The 16,522-nt window shown below is 46.4% G+C and overlaps 1 protein-coding gene across 1 annotated transcript in view; it reads right to left on the bottom strand.

The window, feature by feature from the left end:
* Positions 1 to 11,042, bottom strand: part of IARS1 (isoleucyl-tRNA synthetase 1) — a 548,404-nt gene extending 537,362 nt beyond the window's left edge. The window contains exon 1 of the mRNA XM_078661397.1: positions 10,939 to 11,042. The gene's annotated coding sequence lies outside the window, so the exon portion shown is untranslated. The remainder of the gene's footprint in view (positions 1 to 10,938) is intronic.
* Positions 11,043 to 16,522: the final 5,480 nt, after the last annotated feature.

The following is a 16,522-nucleotide window of genomic DNA, read 5'->3' as shown; positions in this document are numbered from 1 at the left end:
ACTCAGAATGAACAGCTTAACTGAAAACCACCCATAAGAGGGTTATTCTACAAAGAAATACCACACTCTGATGTCCTGTCTACAACTGCATCCTCAAGCCATCCAATCACTTTATGAACCCATTCCCTGCCAAAATACTCAAGACATCAGTGCCTCATTCCCCCACGATCTGACAAAGGTGATCAGCGACTCCATCACACGAAAAAAAACCAGACAATATCAAAATAGGTCAGATCACATATCACCTTAAAAAAAACAACACCTACCGTTGAAGACCTGAAAAAGCTTTCAGCTACATTCCAATTTCCCCTGGATTACAAAGTATCGAAAAGCTGTCCGAAGAAACAACTGAAAGCCTTCCACAAGAAAATAATGTGCTTTGCCCACACTGATCCATATTCAGACATGACGGACGGAATCAGCAATGCAGCACATAAACAATGATGTGCTCACCATCTTAGATAAAGGTGGATCCTGCAATCAAGTTATTTGTAGACTTGTCAAACATGCCTCTGTTAAAAATTCTAAAAGAATGTAGGGGCATAGAGGGCTCGGTTCAGTTGTATTTGGATTATACCCAAATGCTCAGAACAAATAAAGCTGGCAGTTGACTTTAAAACCCACTACACTTCATCCTCACATCCACATCTTTCACTTAATATATGGAACCTCTGACCTGCTGTTAAAAATTCGGTCTTTAGTTGACCCTTGACCCTGCTTGCAGGGCCGGTCGCTCCACACACCGCGCGGCTCCCCTCCCCCGTGGGTGCCCAGGACTCCTGCCCCCTCCGCTGCTGCCGTGAGCCCTCAGCTGCTGCCTCGCTCCTGGGCGGCGCTGATCGCCCCAGTGCTCGTGTCTCCCGCACTTTGCCAGCTGAGTGCCTGTCTGCCAGTATCTGTGTGTTTTTTGTTTAGTTACCAGTATTTTTTGCCAGTATCTGTGTGTTTTTGTTTAGCTACCAGTATTTTGCCGATTCCGTGTTCCCCGTGACTGTTTCCCGCAGCCTTTCCCCCCCCCCGCTGCCCGTCGCTGCTCCCCTGCGGCCCGCCCCCTTTTCTCTTCTGTACCCCTCCCTCTACCGCCCATTGGCCACCCCGCTCCCGCCTCCCAGCTGCTCCTCCCTCCCACTTGGCCATTTATGGAGGTCGCCGCACGGAAGCCCGTCTGCGCCCGTCCGCGCCTGGACCGCGCCCAGCCCCAGAACCCCTGAACCCGGCGCCACCCGCTACGCCAGACTACACTACGACTCCAGCACCCTCCACGCACTCAACACCGGACAAGCCCACCCCTGCTACCAGGCCACGCCGAAACGCACCCAAGGACCCTTTACCTGCCGCAACTGCAGCTACACCAGCATCCAGCCCACCAAAACACCAGCCAAAGAACCCAACCACCTCCGCTCCATTCTCCTCAACACCCGCTCCGCTCGCAAGCACGCCATCGAACTCTGGGACCTCCTAGACTCCACCGCCCCCGACGTCATCTTCCTGACGGAGACCTGGCTGAACGCCACCTCGGCACCAGACATCGCCATAGCCATCCCAGAGGGCTACAAGATCTCCCGCAAAGACCGCGACAACGGAGTAGGAGGGGGAATCGCGATCGTCCACAAAGACTCCATCAGAATCTCAACTAACACCGACGACACCGCCGAGCACATGCACTTTCAGATTCACACCGATCCCAACACCACCCTCAGAGGAACACTCATCTCCAGACCTCCCAGACCCCGACCACAGTTCAGCGACACCATCACCGACCTCATCAACACCCACGCCCTCGCCTCCATGGACTACATTCTCCTCCGGGACCTGAACTTCCACCTCGAGAACAACAACGACGCCAACTCCACCGCCCTGATCGACAACCTCGCCAACCTCGGACTCAAACAACTCGTGACGACTCCCACCCACGCCGCCGGACACACACTGGACCCCATCTTCTCCGCAAGCCCCCACATCTCCTTCAACCTCACCACCGAATCCCACTGGACCGACCACAGATGCGTCCACTTCACATTCAGGAAACCCACCACACACCACCGCACCCAACAGCTGCTGTGCCGCTGCTGGGGCAAGGTCACTGAGGACCAACTGACGACAACCCTCGCCCGGAGACCACCAACCAATCCCACCGACCCAGACACCGCCGCAACCAACCTCACACAGTGGACCAACGACTGCGCCAACACCCTCGCCCCTCTCAAGACCTCCACATCCAACCACACCAACAAGAAAGCCGCATGGTTCACCGATGACCTCCGGACCTCCAAGCACACCTGCCGGAAGCTGGAGAAGAAATGGCTAAACGACCGAACACCAGACAGCCACACAGCCCTCTAGAGCGCCAGTCGCAGACACCACCAACTCATCAGGACCGCCAAGAGGACCGCCAAGAGGACCGACTGGACAACAACGCACACAACACCAAAGAGCTCTTCAGCATCGTGAAAGAACTCTCCAACCCCAGCTCCAACACCAACGACATCCCACCATCACAAGACCTGTGCGACTCCCTAGCCACCTTCTTTTACCGCAAGATCACCGACATCCACGAAAGCTTCAACTCCAACCCCCCCCCCCCCGCACCCACCACCGAGTCCACCGCCCTGGCGAATTCCACCCGCACCAACCGCCTGACCACCTGGTCCAGCATCAGCGATGAAGACACCATCAAAACCATGAACTCCATCCACTCCGGATCCCCATCGGACCCCTGCCCTCACCCACCACGTCTTCAACATGGCCAGCACTACCATCTCGCCCCACCTCCGGAAAGCCATCAAAGACAGCCACCTACCCGGAAATTTGGAAACATGCCGAGATCAACGCCCTTCTGAAGAAACCCAAGGCGGACCCCAAGGACCTCAAGAACTTCCGGCCCATCTCCCTGCTCCCGTTCCCGGCAAAAGTAACACAGAAGATCGTCAACAAACAGCTAACCCGCTACCTTGAAGACAACAGTATCCTGGACCCCTCCCAATCCGGCTTTCGCAGCAACCACAGCACCGAGACTGCCCTCAACGCCGCCACTGACGACATCAGGACGACATGGACAAAGGAGAGACAGCAGCCCTCATCCTTCTGTACCTATCAGCCGCCTTCGACACAGTCTGCCACTGCACCCTATCAACACGCCTCCAGGACGCCGGCTTTCAAGAGAAGGCCCTGGCCTGGACCACATCCTTCCTCTCCGGAAGAACCCAGAGCGTCCGCCTCCCACCCTTTCGCACAAAAACCACCGAGATCCTCTGCGGCGTTCCACAGGGATCCTCGCTCAGCCCAACGCTGTTCAATATCTACATGGCTCCTCTCGCCCACGTCGCACGACAACATAACCTCAACATCATCTCCTACGCCGACGACACCCAGATGATCATATCCCTCACCGAAGACCCCCACACCGCCAAAGCTAACCTCCACAGAGGAATGAGGGCCGTAGCCGAGTGGATGAAGGCCAGCAGACTGAAGCTGAACTCAGACAAGACGGAGGTCCTCATCCTCGGACCCGCCCCATAGGCCTGGGACGACTCCTGGTGGCCCACTTCACTAGGCGAAGCCCCGGAACCCACGGACCACGCACGCAACCTGGGAGTCATCCTCGACTCCACCCTCTCCATGACCAGGCAAGTCAACGCCGTCTCCGCGTCCTGCTTCAACACCCTCCGAGTGCTCCGCAGAATCTTCAAATGGATCTCTATCAACACAAGAAAGATCGTCACCCAGGCCCTAGTCACCAGCCGACTCGACTACGGGAACGCCCACTACTCAGGAACTACCAACAAGCTCCTCAGACGACTACAACGAGTCCAGAACGCCTCAGCTCGACTGATCCTCGACGTCCCCCGTCGCAGCCACATCACACCCCACCTGGGAGGCCTGCACTGGCTCCCCGTCAACAAGAGGATCACCTTCAAGCTCCTCATCCACGCACACAAAGCACTCCACAATACCGGACCTAGCTACCTCAACAACTGACTCAGCTTCCACACTCCCTCCCGAAGCCTCTGCTCAGCCAACCTCGCCCTCGCCACAGTCCCTCGCATCCGGAAAACCACAGCCGGCGGAAGATCCTTCTCCTACCTCACCGCCAAGACCTGGAAAACCCTCCCAACCAACTTACGACAGACTCACACCCCCCCCCCCCCCAGCACCTTGAGACCCTAACAGGTATTTAGCGCGCTTTAGAAATGTAATGATTGAGTGATTGATTGATAGTTGGCCAAGATTTACACTCTATCCACATAGGTACCACAATCCTAGTCAGGGTTAGTTAGATACACACCCGTTCTTGGAGCTTGGCAACAGCAGTCAGGCTTAACCTAACAGGCAATGTGTAAAGTATTATTGCAAAACAAATTACAGTAACTCAATGAGAACACCACAAAGAGGATCCACACAGGTATAGAAAAATAGAGAATATTTATCTGAGTGAAACAAGACCAAAATGCAATAAGTAGAAGTCGAGATATGAATTTTTAAAGATTAAATGTGAAAACGGTGCTTAGAAGTCACGAGCGGTCAAACGGTTACTTGAGGTCACGAGGGACCGGTGCAAATTCAAAGTACAGGCTGACCGCGATGAAGGGCAGGCTGGCTACCGGACCCTGATAGGTCCCTCTGAAGAAATACCTTGGATGGAGCTTTTGTCGACGTCGAGAGCTTACTACATTGTTACGGAGCTATACAAAGGCAGCCCCGCTTCATCCTCAAGCCCTGTTGAAGTCAATGGAATGCTTCATCATTGAGTCGCGCAGCGTGTCGTCGTCAAGCAGCCTTTGCGATGAAGGATGATGCTGCAGAATTTCTCAAGCAGTACAGGCGATGCATCGGGTTTTGCAGAAATCGGCTGCAGGATGCACTTCTGAGACCCAGTGCTGGAGGGTTGTATTGCTCCGCCTTTCAGATAATACAGAATCTCCCACACAGTGGCTCAAACACAGCGAAGCAAAACATAAAACACAACAAAACCTAGAAAGGGGTTAACTTTAAAAAATGCAAAGGCTTTCTTTTTAGAATAAGGCTTGGGGTTTTATTTATGCAATGCTCTCTAACAGAAAGGTTTACCCAGATGTCAAATGAACCAAATTCAAATGAATATAGAGATATATTTATGTGCAAGCAATTATAACACATTTGGTAAATGCAACTGTTAAAATGCACGGATAATAACATGAATAAATAAGCAGCAAATAGTACTGGACGTCCTGCAAGAAATAATCAGAAAGATATATACACTAAATCAAATAATTACTTTAGATGTGCACTCTGACTCATTCACACATCACAAAGAAAACACCTCAAATGATCAAAGCCATTGGCCACACATCACAATGGCAATAGTCAAAACTCAACACTTCACCTGGTGCAAACACTGCATCTTAGCCTACTCCGGACCGGGGAATTAACAGTCAGGGATAAGAGCCTCAGCAACCGGGGTTCCGCTGTACCGAAGTAGACGTGTCCGTCCCCATTTGAATTCCAAAATCCCGGTTTCTAAGTCAACAACCCTCAGCTTTATAATCTCAAAACACACACTAGAAGGTTCGAGAGTCTTCCCCTCTGCGCCAAGGACACATACTGGAACTAGCTAGCTTCCAGGGAAGCACTCCATGGCAGGAAGGAGTTCCCATGTTCCATCTACATTCTCATATGTTACAGCCTTTCTCTTTACGAAGCTTACGAAAGCCTTCCAGGATACATTAAACTATCTCTCAAAAAACAATTGTTGAACTTGATTAACCCAAACAACTTGCAAGCCTGTCTGTGCGTGCAGAAAAGCTCAAGCAAGGCGGAGTCAGAATTCAGGATGACGTGAGGCCATGTCAAAGCCAATAGAAAGAACTTAATAATACTTGCCAATGTACAACACAATGCACATTTGTGCACCAATGCCTAGAGCATCATATACTTCATCTCTCAATGCACAACACAGTGCACATTTGTGCACCACTGCTCATAAAACTGCACTTTGAGACATAAAAGTACATTCCACACCTCTCTCTCTCTCTCTCATGCTTTCAAATGCACATCCCACACGTTCTGTTCTTGGCAAGCTGTTCTACTGTGACAGCGCCCTCTTCAAAACTATGAGAAGAGAAACAAGGCATATGCAGGACGTCGTACATTCAGGCTAGGATAAAATAACACACCAAAGTCAATTAAAGGTATGGTAGTCAAAGGTCATCATATGGAGTCAGACCACAAGAGTGCCTCTAGTACTACAAGGGGGCACCTCAGGCAAGGGTAGGACTCAAAGGTGACAGTGTCCAGCAGCACCAACAGAATTGCAGGAAGTATTTTCTGTTCCTGAGACTTTAGAAAACAGGAGGCAAGCCAGCAAGCCCTTGGAGTCACTCTGGATTCAGGTGAGATGGGTCCAGTCCTTAGGCAGGTAACAGGGCAGCAAAGTAGAGAATCAGTTCCTCAAGAACAGGCAGTCAAGACAAAGTGGCAATCCTTACAGTACAGCTGTCTTGACTCCTTCAGAGTTCTTTACAGGTCCAATAGTGTACTGCTTTGGTAGGGTCAGAGCCGTGGTACTTATACCCAATGGTGCCTTTGATGTAGAGGCGGATGTATGACGTTACAACGCAGGCTATTACAACGCATGCCTTTACAACACGGTTTTTACATCGCAAACCTTTACAACGCATAGCGCTTAGAGGTGCTGGATAGTGGTAAGTTTAATTTTCTATTCCAACTCCAGTCCCCGTGGACACTAGGGAAGGCTTTCGATATAAAATTAAACGTATTCCCTATCCTAGAGTTCCCCCCAGTGCAATGTGTTGTAATGGTTTGCGTTGTAATGACCGCGTTGTAATGGTAGTGCGTTGTAATAGTTTCGTTGTAAAGGTTGTTCACCGTAGAGGCGATTTCAAAGGAGCCCTCTGAAGAGCACAAGGATGCCTTTCAACGCAGTACTGTCTGCCAGGCTATCTGCGGGGGGTAATCAGCCCTGTGTGTGAAGACAGGACACAGCCTATTCAGATGCAAGTGTGAGCCATATCCCCCCCCCTTCCTGCCCAGGAAGGCTTTGAGTATACAAAGGAATCCTCTGCCACACCCTGCCCTTCCTATGTTTGTGGTCAAAAACTCATCTTTTTGTGTAGACCCAGTTAACTCTGAAACTCAGACTCTATTTAACTCGAATCACAATTCTTAAAAAAAACTATAATGTGGACAAATCCTTCCCAGGCAATGTCCCCAAGACTCGGAACTCTATCCAGCTAGTCATAAGAACAAGTGCCTTCACAAAGAAAGAACTTAAACTTTTCCTCTCAAATGCTACTTCCAATTTTGAGCAGTCTATACTTTGTCGCTCCTAGGTCACCTGCAGAGGAAGGATTACGAACACAATATGACTTCAGAAGGCCACCAGTCTGTTTACTGTGCCATGCTGTATCCTGAGATAATGCAGAGCCCCACCCCTCTCTAAGCCCGATCCACATCATGAACTAAAACATCTAATCTTGGATTAACTACCCACCCCAACTGACTGCTAACCTACAGTCATTATATCTCATCTGCTACCCACTTTTGTCGCTATGTTTTACCTTCTACTATTGTAAAGCACTCTGATGCCCTTTAAGCCTGGTTTGTACTGTATAAAGGATGCAAATAAATATAATGCCTAAAAAAATAATAAGTAAGCAGTGGAGATATATATATATATATATATATATATATATATATATATATATTGTTAGAAATGGGGGTCTCTAGTTGGCAGTGGCTGGCCACAGTCCAAGTAGGGACCCTTCTTCCTAAGTCAGAGTAAGGGGGCTACACCCCTTGATAACCCCCGCTGAACCCTGTGGTAACGTAGCACGAGCAGCTAGGCTTATCTCAGAGGCAGTGTGTAAAGCATTTATGATCATACACAGTAACACAGTGAAGGACACTACAAAGGGACACTACACAAGCAGTTATAAAAAAAATGTATCTTTATATATAGACTTAACACAAGACCAATAACGGTAAAAAGCCACAATACTGAAAAATGGGGGTACTCTTGAAAAGCTGGAAAAAGAGTTCACAGTGTTCAAATAGGGGTTCAGTTCAAAGCAGGGGTCTCTGCGACCCTTTTACTTACAAAGTACCTGGATTTTGTAGCAAAACAGACAAAAAGTCGCAAACGGGCTGCAGCGATGATTTTCCCCATACTGGGCCGGCGATGCGTTGAATCCTTGCCGCAAGGGAGGATGATGCGCCGGTCTGCGGGTGCATGCGGGACAAAGCGACAGACTTACTCACGCTCGGCCAGCGATGCGTTGAATCCATGCCGCAAGGGAGGATGATGCGCTGGTACGGTTGCTTGGGCGATGAAAGAAAATGGTGGCCCGCGAGGGAGCAACTATCCGGGTGCGATGCGAGGAAAATGGCGGACGCACGGCGGCCGCTCTGCGATGTCGTGATGCGACGATCTCAATGCGATGATCCGGGGTTAGCGAGCCTTCGTAAAGCCCGCAAACGTGAATTGCGATGATCTCTGGGGTTAGCGAGCACTTTGTGGCCCGCAAGCGTGCGATGCGATGATCTTTGGTTTGCGAGAGCTCGGCAGCAGCAGCGCGATGATTTTTCTTACACTCGTCAGCTGTGGCGGCTCGCAAACGGCGTTAGCCATGATTTCAGCACTCTCTTCTCTGTAGTAGAACTAGAGGCCCTGGAACTCACAGGGGCCTCACCTGCAGATAGAAATCCTCGGTGGGAGGAATCAGGAGGCTGGTATGGGAGTAAGATGTGCATGTGACTCCAGCAGGAGGCTAGCCCTCTTCTACCCCTTGGGTGATTGCTTAGCAAAATAAAAGTTCTTTCAAAAGTCCTTTTCCCTCTTCTTCCAAGTCCAAGGGGAACAACTGTAGGCCAATCCAAGAAATAGCACACAAGCTCAAGGACAGTCCTCTCCTGCAGATTCCTTCAGTGAAACGGGCAGAGGTTCTTCTTGACATCCAGGAGCAATTCAAATTGTAGGCGTTTGGGCACAGATATTTATACCTCAAAAGTCTTTGTTCTCAAAAGTCACTAGTCACTGAACCCAGAAAAAACCAGTTCTGCTCAGGCCTGGAGCAATTTGTTTACCAGGCTGCATCCTTCCTTTCAGAAAGAGGGGGTCTGCCATCAGACGCACAGTAGGAGGTGGAGCCAGAATTCACCTTGCCAGGCACAGCCCTATTCAGGTCAAGGAGCTAACCCTCCCCAGTACTCAATGGAGATCTCTCTATTCAACCCAGGTCTGACTCAGCCTGCCTTGCCCCTCTAAACCCAGTCAGCCAGTACACATAACAGCAGAGCACACTGGAAGGCTTAGGCAAGAAAATACCCACTTTCTAAAAGTGGTATTTTCAAACACAGAATGTTAAAACCAACTTCACTAAAAGATGTATTTTATCATTCCGACTTCAGGCATACTAAGCTTGAATTTATACCATGTTCCCTGAGTCAGATAGGGCTATAAGATGTAATAGCCAGTCTGCCCATTTTAGCCTATGGAGAACAGGTAGCCTTGCAGCAGTTAAAAACAAAATGGAGGGTAATTCACTACCAGGACATGCTACACATATCACATATCAAGCCATGTCCTTCCTAACACACACAATGCACCTACCATAGGTGTGACTGACATGATGTTAAGGCAAGGTTCAAGGGCTGGGAAATGTGGGCACTTCTCAGCCAAGATGGCAGTTCTGGACTGCACACAGACACTGCAGTGGCAGGTCTGAGGTACACTTTACAAGCTGCTTCTGCGGGTGGCGCAAACCAGCGCTGCAGGCCTACCAGCAGCATTTGGGTTACCAGCCCTGGGCACACACAGGCCACACTACTAGGGACTAACAGGTAAACCAAATAAGCCAATTAGGGATATACCAATTCACAGTCATATTTACACACGGGAGAGCATATGCACTTTGGCACTGATCAGCAGTGGTAATGTGCCCAGAGTCCTAAAACCAACAAAAATAGGTCAGGAAAAATCTAGGAGGAAGGCAAAAGGTATAGGGATGACCCTAAAAAAAGGGTATATATATATATATATATATATACTTACTTTAAGTGGGCTGTGTCCTGACGGTGCTGCGTCATTTCTAAAAAGCAGGTGCTAAGGCAGGTCTTGATCAAGATCTCCGTTTTTGTCTTCACCCTCAGGATGAAAAAAATATTAACTCTGCAGCAGTTCCACCCTTCACTGCCTTTGATGTAACGTCAGAGACTTGTTATAGTTCTTTCACAGTCTTATCATTTCAGAACTAAAACATTTTCAATATGCTGTACAATGAAGCCATAGTTGTTGCTTGTTTATCTTATGCAACTAACAACCATTGACAAAGCGAATAGTCCTGGCTTTTTATGTGTATTATATATCTAGATGCAGTGCCAGAAACAGCACACTACCAGTAGGAAAGCACATAATAGTGCCAAGCACAGATTTTCTACTTATGTATTTCTAAGCCACGCCCTTAATTACATTGGCCACAACCTTTGAGACCCCCCAGTTTTTTCATCCCACTTAAAGCTCTGTATATGTGTATGTGTATATGTATATGTATGTATATATATATATATATATATATATATATATATATATATATATATATATATGTGTGTGTATACTCTTGAAGCAGTAGGAAACGAGGAACAAAGAAATTGATGGGGCTGAAGCACTGGGACAGGGAGCATAGTGAAGGCTACTGGGCAGGTGGTGCAGTTTAGCAGGCTTGCACAGTATCGCTGAGAGGGGTGTACACGGGAGGCTGAGGTGCTGTGTCAGTGAGGTTGGAGGGCAGCAAGTTAGGGGGCGTGCGACAGCTGACAGTATAGTGGAGATGCCGGTACACGTGTAAACAGTTAAACATTTGTATACAACAGACATATGGTTATTCCACTATCATCCAATGCTCCTGAGGCCGCAAACTTGAGTGCAGAAGTCAAGATGCTTACCCTGGATGCCAACTTCTATTTCACTGTCAGCTCCACGCTGCCGGTGCTACGGGCTCTTCCGAATGATGCAAGTGAAAGAAAGCATGAAACCACGTCCAACCAATCAAATCAGGCTCACGAGAATAGGCGCAGTAAAAACAGAAGAAGGACTACACGGTGCTGCCTGGCACATTAAAAACAGAAGAAGGACTACAAGGAGCTGCCTGTCAGTTACGCTATTTTGAAGCGACATTCGGAAGGCCGACGCGCTGCGACATAAGGAAGGCGTGAGCGAAACCGGTCAGGAGACGCTGGTAAGCGAGAGCATAGCGCAAAGAAATACAAACGTGCTGCAGTGATTGGAGAATGTAATATTTAGCAGGGTTTTAACCGGAGGTCTTTATGTAAGCTGTTATGAAAGCTTTCGATGAAGTAGACCCGCTCGGCTTACAAAGTCTCTGTAGTTTGATATTTTCACAGCTGCCCTAAACACTAGACCGCTCAGGTGTAGTTCAATCTTGTGGCACAGATAGGCGTCATGCTGTAACACAGTTCATTTTTACTTCGCTTGGATATTTTCTTGGTTTTATTGTAATATTTCAAGCTCCTAAATGTGCTCGTTAAATGCAGTCCCGGAATCTGAAACCTTTTACTCCGGGTGGCATCAACAAAAGAGGGGCTTGAAGTCCTGAAAAGCAGCCCGATAGTCTACTTTATATTAATATTTTTTTTTATGTCTCAAGAAATTGGCGACAAGAGGAAACGTGACAGTATATCTGTTCTGTCTTAATCCGTTGCAAAGTCAGAATTTTAAGAATTTTGTGTCCAGTAAATATCGGAATTATAAATAATGGTAAAATAACAGGTCATTAATACATTTTCTGGAGAGAAGTGTGTTGTTTAGTCACAGTTTTGACTCTTAAGTACAATAAAGGGTTAATGTGTCCCCTAAAAAGCCCACATTGTACACCCACATGACAGACTTTTTATTTTATATGCATAGTTCAGTGGGCTACTACTTTTGGCGGAGACCCTTTTTTATTAATTTAAAAATTGGAATCCTCCTAATAAAGCACGATGGACAGTGAAGCGGTATCTAGGACCTGCTTGCATAAAGCAAGGCATGGTTTTTGGAATCTTATTATTTTTTCTCAACCTGTTGTTTTTCTAAGGCTGGTAAAAGGGTTTCCTCGAGTTGTAATAACGTTTTATTAGAACAGACAACGCAAAGCCCTCTATTACTTTTTAAATCCTGACTATGTTTCTTCTAGGTATGCACTCTTAACATGTAATTCCTAATCAGTAAAGACCATGTGTGACTGCTAGACCTTGAAACCGTCATTGTCTTATGTAAGATTCTGTACATTGATTTTCACACTTGTCTTATTTATTGCCAATGTGTTTTTTAAAATATTTTTTATTGAGGTTTTTCAATGCACACACACATTCTAGTGCCCAAATGTAAATTTAAATTGCCTGGGTTCAGAAGGTCTTCATTGCTGCAATAACACACACATGTCCACTTTCATCAGCATCGAAAGACCGCCAGGTTAAACCCTTCCCTCTCGCTAGTGAAATACAGTCGCAGGCCACGGGCACATAACAGCTATATGAACTATAGGTTTAACCAACCATTGTACCTGCTGATATGCATGGTGAGCCTCGGATTCGGGGCATTTTGTGTGTTTGTGTCTGTCGTGACTGATATGGTTGTGGTACCTGGGTGGGGGAGACATGTGCGTTCTAGCTCAATCTCCCACCCATGATGTGGCCCAGATTCTAGCTCTGAGGTGTTGCACAGCCATTAGTTGTAGGGTTACAAGATCTGCCTCTGTTCCAGTGGTGGCATAGTGGCCTCCTCTTTCCACCACTCATTTAAATTCAGTCAGCGTTTCCGACCAGCTGTCTGCCATTGGCACCTTCCGGAGGGACCTTGCTTCCTCTAGTTTAAACTACGTGCCTTCTGCCGTCGCCCATGTGGCGACCTCTGTCCACCATCTAGTGTGTGGTGGCCGCTCTGGACTCTTCCAGTGGGGAGCTGTGTCTCTGCGGGTTGCGCCCAGTGCAAGATCCACAAACCTGTCCCACTCTCTGCCCCTGTCTGCGGGGAAACAGACCTAGCAGGCAAAACTCCGCTGTGCCTATGTCCTTTCTACTTAGGGTGCTTTCCAAGTCTACTATTACTCCCTCCCAAAATGCGGTGATGTACCGGCACTGCCACACCATGTGGGCAAAGTCTGTGTCTGGTAGATGACACCGGTGGAATGTTATTGTCCATGTCTTTGTGTAATGTACAGCACTCGCAGACCCTAAATTGGGATGAGTTGCGATATAAAAGAATTAAATAACAACATTAGTAAGTCCTATTTATGTTTTTAATATAAGTAATCTTAAGGCTGATACTGCTGACCTTACAGTGCATTCATATCTCTTACATACAGGGATTGAACAATGTCAAAAGCTTGCCTCCAAATCGTAGTTTCTCTTAAGTATACTTGTGAAGTAATAAGCTGGGTGCCTTTATTTTACATCCATTGTATTGGCGACTATGTGTTAGGCTCAAGATGGTTCTAAATCAGCATTATACCTGACCAAAAAGGAGGGCCGATGGCCCTTTACATCCAACCTTTCTTTCGGCCCGGAGAAATTTACAATAAGAAAGCCCCTAAACTGCATGCATGTTGATACTCCGAACAGAACACAAACAACTTGGGGCACTACTGAATTGTGTCCCGGTGTTAGCTAATTACACCAGGTCAAATTTGTCATATTTCACTGGGGCCAGACAGATCCCTCAATCTGGGTCAATAATTGCTGCTGGGTCTGGGATCAGTTTGCATCCCCCTTCAATCCAGCCCTGGTTAAATGACACATTCTCATTAGTAAAGCAAAGCGTTTCCATTTTGTGCAACATATTTGGCTAGAAACTGACAGCACCTCACAATGCAAAGAGCATTTGGTTAGAAAGATAAGGTGGCCCAGTATTGTTAATCAAATAAGTTAGAAGACTACTTGGCAGTTATGTCATGGTTTTGTGGGGTTGCCACCAGGCCAGTATTTTACAGGCAAAGTGGTAGTTTTTATATCTGGCCTGTAAAAACAATAGAGACTTTGCAAAATGTGGTATTTTTACCTTTTTAAAATGTAAATTTACCAGACCAAATACAGTAATAAATCATGTCAAAAGTATTTTAGACTGTCTGCCCTGCTTTTAAATGTTATTAAAGCAATTTTCCTTGCTAAACGGGATTAATCCAAAAACAAACAAATTGCTGGTATATTTCTCTGAGATAGTTTGCCTCTCTCCGGCTTGCTACTCTCCCTGCCGCACCAAATTCTCCTTCTCGCTTTCTCTCTCTCTTTCATAGGTCTGACATCCATCCGCATTGCAGTGAAAACATGGATTGATGCTCCTCGGAGTGCAGAAAATTTAAATATTGTAACTCATTTGGGTCCGTCAAACATAATTTTTTCCATGCTGAGTATTTCAATAAAGGAAACATTTGAACTAATATGTAATCACTGCATGCTTGACATGTGGATGTATTTTACCTGTGAGAACAGGTTGACATTTGTTTTAATTCTACGTGGTTATGTCTTAGTCTTGTCAAATCTATATTCTCATCATAGCATTGTATGAAGTGAACCAAAATGAATAGAACTTGATCGCATATATATTTATTTATTTTTATTTATTTAATGCGATTTTATATAGCGCAAACTTTACCCGAAGGTGTCAGAGTGCTTTACATAAGAACCAGTTTCAATACATAAGGACTTAGGATTACGTGCGTTCTATAAAAGATACAAGCACAAAAAATTGCAAATGTACAAGTTGTAAAGTCACACAAGGAAGCGATACAAATGGATAAACTCCAAGCGTCGCATAGGAATGGTAGAGAGTACTAGTGACTAGAGTTATCTATATATATATATATATATATATATATATATATATATATATATATATATATATATATATATATAATACAAATATTAGATTTGTGTGGTATTTTGACTCAAGTATGATGTGTAAATTTAAGGAGAAACAATTCCTATGTGTGGATATGTGCAGAGGGCCACTTGGCCGGCACGTTTAATTTATTTAATTAATTTACTCAAATTAAGCTGTTTAACCAGTATATTTTCCATGTTTAAACTGCAATGTAGTATTGTAGAAAAAGTAGTCATCATGCATATATTTATATATGAAATATGAATTTCTTTTCCCTTCTGAAAACAATGTTATGACATGATCACATCAATGAGTCTTTCCTTTACATTTCTTGTAGTCCACACACATTTTGTAGTTCTAACCTTGGGATATGGTCCTATGTCTGTGTTCACTAAATTCCTGGTGAACTTTAAAATGGTGATTGTATGTTTTGTTTGGTTGGCTATCGAAGAAAACCCGTCAGGTCGAAACGCGTCACCAATAAACGACTCCAACACGGACCCTGGAGTGCGAGTCTTTTGTGTTCTCCCCAGTTACGTGTAGTGACCTATTCTGACATATATATATAATTATACTATACAAATATAAGATTTGGGTGGGAGTTGGGAGGGATACAGGGGTATGGAGAAAAGGCAAATCAGAAACATTTGAGGATCTTCAAGGGGGAAACGTTAATAAACTGTGGTTTTTATCTGCTTTCTAAAAATGTACACCGTGGAAAACGGATAGTATCTCTTCTATCTTTACTGTGACATAACACGACCCTCCCATGTGACGATTATTATCCAATCACTGGCATTATAAAATGGTGTTTCATTCAAATGAACATTGTCATGTGAACAAGGCTCTTGCGAGCCGAAACGTCATGAGGCTTTTTCTGCACCTTAATTAAAATTGGAGCACTTTAAATGGTCCGTGTCCGTTGGCTTTTTTCCTGGCTTGAGTTGGTCCAGAGCGTGAGGAAGGTGACGGTGTGTTAGATATATTAGCCGTGTTGTTCCGGACCGACTTTGACACGAGACCCTTCTCTGAACGGACGGCGCCTAAACCGGAAGCATTCTCCAGAACCTTGTCCTGGATGTGGTTACCCCGGAAGGAGTAAGGCGCCTGACCCCCACCGACCTAAGGAACTACGGACTAGCGTAGCTTAGAGAAATCGTGATCAAGGTAGTCCGCGATTCGGCGGCATGGAAGATTGAAGTTCCTGAGTTTATCTACCTTTGAACAAGTAAGCACGCGGACCGTTCTAGTGGGTGAGCAGATTTAGTGCACGGCTGAATACACTGGTGGATATTTATCTGCATACGTGAAAACGCCGTACTTATTCATTTTCTAAGGGTATTGCGGAAATGTCTAATGACTATGTTCGGGACCAGGAAACATTGGCAGCCACGATGTTTTCTGATAGCACCCCCCTTCCCATTGACATCAGAGGAAGGATTAATGATGACTCCAGTGGCAGTAACAACAGCGCGATGAAAGATCTAATTAAGGCGCTTGAAAAGAAATCCCGCCTAGAACAATCTAAATGGTGGGAATCAAAATCTTTGCAAAGCTACATTGAGGTAAATCGAATACCTCGAGGCCTCCGTATACTAACTGCCCCAACATACGAGGACCCCAATCCTGAGCTCATGAGGGAGTGGGCAG

Source organism: Lissotriton helveticus, chromosome 9 (genome assembly GCF_964261635.1).
Source record: "Lissotriton helveticus chromosome 9, aLisHel1.1, whole genome shotgun sequence".
In the NCBI taxonomy this organism is placed as follows: domain Eukaryota; kingdom Metazoa; phylum Chordata; class Amphibia; order Caudata; family Salamandridae; genus Lissotriton; species Lissotriton helveticus.
The sequence above is the reverse complement of the archived record's forward strand: the minus strand, read 5'-3'. Positions and strand labels throughout refer to the sequence as shown.